General features: G+C 39.0%; 1 long non-coding RNA gene across 1 annotated transcript; it reads left to right on the plus strand.

Annotated features, from left to right (window-relative positions):
* Nucleotides 1-45: 45 nt before the first annotated feature.
* On the plus strand, nucleotides 46-1,613 carry LOC107196268. The gene is made up of 2 exons (XR_001517664.2): nucleotides 46-296; nucleotides 1,306-1,613. It is a non-coding gene; the product is annotated as an uncharacterized LOC107196268 (long non-coding RNA).
* Nucleotides 1,614-7,105: the final 5,492 nt, after the last annotated feature.

The raw sequence follows: 7,105 nt of genomic DNA on the forward strand, positions 1-7,105 counted from the left end.
CGAGAATCACGCTGTGCCGAAGAGCTCTCTGGGAAATGCAGTCAGAGACGCATTTGAGGAGAGCAAGATGGCTCCCGGCCATCGGAACTCTTGGCCGGTCTTAACCGCGGCCCAGCCGAAAAGATTGCGCTCCCTCATCGAACCGCGCGCACTAAAGGCCTCACAAAGCCCAGCTCGTGGCTCCCAAAGTAGGCCACTCCGATGCGTTTGGATTGGGTTCCTTTCCGGACCTGCAACACTTTCCCCAGGAGTTGGACAGGTTCAAGAAGAGGAGGGCCAGGTTGCAAGGGAAGACGGTAACGCGCCGCTGGGCCTTCTGGGAAATGTAGTTCTGAGCCTGGAATGCGGTGGAGGCACCGTTTGAAATTCCCCGTAGTTCTTCACACCCCGGAGACTTCGGGGCGTGTTAACTGCGCCCAAAAAGTCAACCGGTTCCGACGTGACGTGGCTTCGGCATGGGGTTCCTCAAGCAGAGGAGATGTGGAACCTGAGCTTGCGAGTCCCAGAGCTGGACAAGGAGGCCGAAAGGGGGGTGGTGAGGCGGGCTCCGTAGAGAAAAAGAGTCTGGTGTGTGACTTAGGTGTCAGAGGTCGTAGAGAGTGGGAGAAACTGGCTTCAGAGTGAGTACGTGTGACCAGGGTTGGATTTTGGAGAGTAATCGCTGAGCTTCATCGCTGAGCAATGACGAGAACAGGTCATGGTGAGTCGTCATGTACCAGGCATATAACTTCTTTAGTAAAAGGTTTATCTTTGCCTGAAGCAAGCCCTGTCCGGTGTTTCTGTGCGGCTAGCTTAACACACCTTTGAAATGTCCCTTTTCAGAACCCTCAAGTGGAATCCATCCTCATGCACTTTCATTCTCTCCTTAATCCCCAATTCATAAAAGAAGCTGCAAACTGCTATTCTAAAAACCATTGTTTTTCAGTATATTGAGATCTTCCTTCCAGGCATAACCTTCCTTCCAGAAAAACATTGTTTTTCAGTATATTGAGATCTTCCTTCCAGAGGTTATGCCTGGAAGGAAGATCTCAATATACTGAAAAACAATGTTTTTTTTGAAATTCTCTACAGGTTTGGATGTTCTTACGTCAACAAACATTAAAACAATTTACAGTCCTACAAGAAAATGAATGAAACTGCCTTTTATCTATTCTTCTATGGAGTCCATTTGCTCAACGAATACATGTTGAATTTTATATGGTAACTTAAGAATCATCAATAAATAAAATGGACAGATATTTGTAATAGCAGAACCGGCTTAAAATGGTCCTATCCAGTGTAATGAAATACTGATTTGCCTTTTAGAGACAACAGACCAAAACCTCAAGTCATCTAACTGAAGCATGCACAGAGGAGAGAACTTTGACCTCCGGCTGCACCCGGAACCAAAGTCTTGCCACCCCCACCATGGAACCAAATGACCAAGGTATAACCAGAACTTGAATGCTGGAACCCCTTCAGGCGCCAAGGGCCCATTGTTCAGGAAAATCCGGTGCTGACATCCTTTTACCATAAATGGCCAAGTTCCAAGGTCCTCCAATTAAAACTTGTCCTACCAGCACTTTTGCATACCTGTTTTTCCTAACCACTTAAAACTGCTTTTATCCTCCAAATTTTGATGCGTCGTAGTCATTTTCATTTGTCTCATATCTTTCGATCTCTTGCTTGATTTCTTCTTTGACCTTGTCATTCTTTAGTAGCATGTTGTTCAATCTCCACGTTTGTGGGTTTTTTCCCTTTCTTTTTGCGGCTGACTTCCAATTTTAGAGTATTGTAGTCAGAGAATATGCTCGGTGTGATTTGTTTTCTTAAGTTTGTTGAAGCTAGTTGTTTGCCCCCGAGATATGGTCCATGCTTAAGAATGTTTCATGTGCATTAAAGAATATTCTGGTGTTCTGGGATGAAAAGCTCTGTAGGGCAGGCCTTGTGGTGGAAAATTCCCTTAGTTTATGTCTGGAAAAGTGTTTATTTCTCCTTCATATCTAAAGAACTTTGCTGGATATATTATTCTTGGCTGGTGATTTCTCTCTTTCAATAGTTTGAATGTTTGATTCCACTGTCTCCTGTGTTGTAGGGTTTCTGCTAAATAGTCCAATGATAATCTGATGGGATTTCCCTTATAGGTTATTGTCTTTCCACTGCCATCTTGATTGGAACTCCCTGCTTTTCTTGTAAAAGTGTTTAGCAAAAAAGGTCTTTTGTCCAGTAGGTGACACTGACACGTAAGATTTCATTTTCTCTTACAATGGTCAGGCTCCTCAGATCTCTGTGGGGTGGTGGGAAATGCCCTTTATTCCATGGGGAGGTGAGCATCTCCTCTGTGACCAGGTCACTGTGCTCTCAGGGCACCACGCCTGTGGGGGAATGTGATGATGGGGGATATTATTCCAAGCCTGTGAAACCCCAGCACTGCCCCTTGCAGTCAGACTCTGTGAGCAGTGCTGCATTACCCAAGGTGTTCCAGGTGTCACAGCTGTGATGGTTTTGGGTAGGATGGGCTGGGCTGGGAGAGGCCAGCTACTTTATTTATGGCTTTGTTCTTTTCCCAGTAATGGCTGCTGCCAGGCCTCAGCTGCTGTACCTCTGTATCTCCACCCCTGTCACTGGGATCAGCCACAGTGTGTGCCTGCCTCTTGGGCGGTGGGGGGTGGGGCAGGGGGAGGAGGACTGGGTTGGTGCCTGCTGAAGACCAAGATCACTGCCATGCTGGGGAGGAGTGGGACAAGAGGAAAAAATGCTACAAAACTTATATTTTGAAGATATTTTTTCTTGACTGAGCACTTGCTTGTTCCTATATACCTGTGACTGTTTTCCAGAGGTACTGCAGAGTTAGTTCAGAAAACTTGTTTTATTCAGTTTCTGTGGGGTAACAACTGCTTGGAGCTTTTTAATTCAACATTTTGGTGATGTCACTCCCAGGAATTATATGTCACATATTTCTTGTTTCAACAATTTTTATTTTAAAATGAAATTGGGGCTTAGGGAAGTTTTATAAATTCTCCAAAATTACAGTTTGTTGATAGAGTTGGGATTATACCCTCCCAATGAAGCGTCTTTGTCTTACCATCTATTAGGAGCACACAGGAAGCATCTGAGACACTTCCCCATATGTGATTGACTGCAGTAGAATTAAGCAGGAAATGAATTGTCTTAGCTTGGGCTACTATAATAAAACACCACAGACTAGATGGCTGAAACAACAGACATTTATTTCTCACAGTTCTGGAGGCTGCAAAATCCAAGATCAATAAGCCAGCAGACTCACTGTCTGGTAAAGGCATTCCTCCTGATTTGCAGATAACTGTCTTCTTATATCCTTACAAGGTGGAAAGCGGAGATAGAGGAAGCTTTGTTGTGTCTCTTATAAGGGCCTGCAAAGTCCCAAGATCAAAATGCTGGCAGACTTGGTTCCTGATAAGGTCTACTCCCCAGCTTGTACATAGCTGCCTTGCATTGTGTGCTCACGTGGCCTTTCCTTGCTACATACACATGGAGAGAGATCTCTCTTCCTATAAGTGTCCCACCCTCATGACCTAATCCAAAGCTAATTACCTTCCCAAGGCCCCATCTCCAAATACTATCACACTGGAAATTAGGGATTCAACAGATGAACTCTGAGGGGATTAAAACATCACAATTTGAATAAATGCAAAGGCATACTATATTTGGGGGCAGAATATCAATATTATGTTACTTCTCCTGAAATAAATGTATAAATTTAATGCAATCCCAATTAGAATACCAAAGGATTTTCATCATGAGAAAACTTCATTTATATAGAAATGAAATCAATTTAGACTAGGCAATAAAACTGGAAAACAGCAAGAGGGGCTTACTATTGTTACGCAGTATCAAAATATAAGGCTAATGTTAAACTAATGTTATCAATTCGTATGACATTAGGATGGGAACAGAAAAATAGATGAGTGAAACAATACAGAAATAGGTTTTGATATAAATGAAAATGCAAAGGGGTTTCAGTTGAAGAAAAAAAACCGTATGGGTAAATGATGACATGGCAGTTTCGGTTCAATGGTGTGGTATGATTATCAGTAAAGCATCAAGAACAGGCCTTTCCCACTGACCTATGTCTTAGATTTACCTTAGATATACCTTCCCATCAGTTTTCTTGAATAACATTGTAAATCCCTCATTTGTAGTCTCTGTAAATCCCTCATTTGAATGGGGAGAGCTGTGAATTGGCATGTAGACACCGACAGCCTATGTGATAAAGCATCATAAGTCATGGGAAACCAAGGAAGTGGCTCCCCTGTGCCTAAGTGGATATTAGTCTTACAACTGAGTATGCCCCAGGTAAGGATGGCATACCATGCAAACGCATGGGTGGATTATTTTAAAATGTCCCGGATGAGAACATTAATGTTTCCCAGCGCTTAGGTGAAGCATACCCATTCTGACCTCTTTCCTCTACAGTGCTGAGGCCTTGGAAGCTGTGTTTATTTGGGCAGTTGCAGGGCAGTCTGATGAACCTGTAATCAGAACAAAGGTGCTAATGAACCTAATGCAGCGTTAAAGCCTATTCTGTTTCTTTGATTCCCAGTTCAAATCTGTGATTGCTGCTGGTGTCAGCTGTGTGACTGGCTGTTGAACAGATGAATTATTTTAATGAACTGTGCTTGTTCGATGGAAATCTGTCTGGAAGAAGAGAACAATGAACCTGATTTTATATTACATTAAAAATTAAATTCTAGATGGATTATTTACATATTGAAAAAAACTTGCAAGAAAACTTGAGAATATATGCAATCTAGAGGTTAAAAATATCTTAATCCATAAGCTTAGAAACAATTAATACATATTTGAGTATATAGAATTAAAATGTCACTTTTATAAGAAATATTAGACAAATTCCTAATATCTAATATACAAAGAGGTCTTCAAAACTGACAAAAATATAGATAATCCTATAGCAAAATGGGCTAACAATATCAAAATTTCTGAAGAAGCAAACCTAGGAGCAGGTGAATTTTATACTCATCAGACAAGCATGAATTTGTGTAGCATAATACTTTTGTTGGGCTTGAGGAAACTTGTTTCTAAAATCACTGACGGCAGCTATTAAAATTTTAAAATAGCACATATCTTTTGATATGTCTAACCATCTCTTGCCTGTAATCTACCCCCCAGCAATAAAACACCTAAAATATAAGAGCCAATTACAAGCGTGTTTAGTGTAATGTCCATAGTGGCAATAACTAGCAACAAGCTGAATCAGTAGGGGATTGGCTGAATAAATTTACAGTACACAGTATCACAGAATACTGTGCAGCAACTGCTCATCCTATTTTATCTGACCATTATAATTAATCTCGTCGCCGGGCCCTAACACTTCCTAGTTTGGTCTGAATTGAGAGTTCCTAGTTCTGGGAACTTCGAAGGTGTGCAAGCACAAGGGTAGAACACTTAAATATAAACGTTTAAAGAGAACTGGAAGAAAATACAACTTAGATTCATGTTGATGTACATGTATGTTATTTAGGTATATTACCTTAGAAAACCAACTGCTGGCATTTATCATCTTATCTTGACACTAACTTTTGAAAATGCTAACAAGCAGTGCAGTGCTATAGTTACATTAGCATTTTGTTATTTTGAATTTAAAAGAAATTCATACATTTGAAACCAAGCCAAGGTTTAAATGTTGTATACTCATTTTTATCAATTCAAAAAGAGCACTAACAGCTTTTTATATATTGTTATTGTGAAAAAGGATCAAGTATCCCTTTCAAAAATCTCCCCTTACCCCAAATTTGCTTCAAATAAAATACTGTTTAGGACTGAGATCTCTCTTTTCAGCATCCTTTCTCCCCAAAGAAACAAACAAGAGGGAAGGGATTGATTGTCTCTGGCAGAATAGACAAAATATTGGTCTGACATTAAAATTGAAGCTGAAATGCAAGAGTGGATGTTTTACTGTGTCACCTTAAAAACAATGAGTAGCGTGGTTTCCTTATTTAAAAAGTGTCTAATTTCTAATAACAGTACTGGGGGTATTAAGTTCTCTGATGTTTCATTAAAAATTCTACCAGCTCTGTACATGATCCTTAAATATATGTGATTTGCCCAATCTGTTGCAAAATCATGCTAAACTTCTTGCTGTAACTTCTAATTGATAATAGATGTGATTTGATATGTAAGAGTAATTTAAATAATTGGAGCTGTTAAGATACCATCCCAATTTAAAAAGTTATTTCACATCTTAAAGATATGACTTTAGAAACATTTCCTATAAAATATTAGCATGAGTAGGAATGTGTGTCCATTTTAACATGTTTTATGCACAGCTCCCCTACTCATCTTTTTTTAATTTTCAGAAGTTTAAAAGTGGCACAAAAAATAAAATGAGCACATATAGTATCACAACCTAGAATTAATATTTGGTTATGTTTACCTAGAATCTTTACTTTTTTAATGAGACATTTAGATACAAAACTGAAGTATCCTTTAACTACCATGTTTCATTCCATTTCCCTTCCACTGCATTCCATTTCCCTTCTAGCTGCAACCACTTTTGAGAACTGACTATGTATCCTCTCATTCTTCAGAGTTTTACATAAAAATGTTCATCCATAACTAGTGTTTAATATTGGTGTTGGTTAGTGGTGATTTAATTAAAATCCCCACAGATATCATAACATATTCATCATTTTCATTTTTCTTCACTATACGTTTTTTTAGATCTTTGTTAATACAAATTTGTTGTACTTAACTACTAGAGAATATTCTACCATGTGACGATGTCATATTTTACTTAACCATATTACAAGACACATTTGTTTATGTTATTTTGTTAATATAATTCATGCTGCATTGAACATAAAATTACATGACTTCTTGGGTACATGTATGTTTCTTAAGTATATGTATATATATTCAAGAATGAGTATTCTGGAATCTAGTTTAGATTTCCCCTCCTCCAAGGTTTAAAAAACATTCTATAAAATTCTTGTATTACTAAGTTTTGCTTTTTGCATTCTAGTTTTAATGTTATTGAGTTTCATGATAAATAAATATCTTAATGTATGGTGACAGCAAATATCTATTATTTTTCTATATGAAGACTCAATTACCCTGAGACCATTTC

Source organism: Pteropus alecto, unplaced genomic scaffold (genome assembly GCF_000325575.1).
Source record: "Pteropus alecto unplaced genomic scaffold, ASM32557v1 scaffold321, whole genome shotgun sequence".
NCBI classification, from domain to species: Eukaryota; Metazoa; Chordata; class Mammalia; order Chiroptera; family Pteropodidae; genus Pteropus; species Pteropus alecto.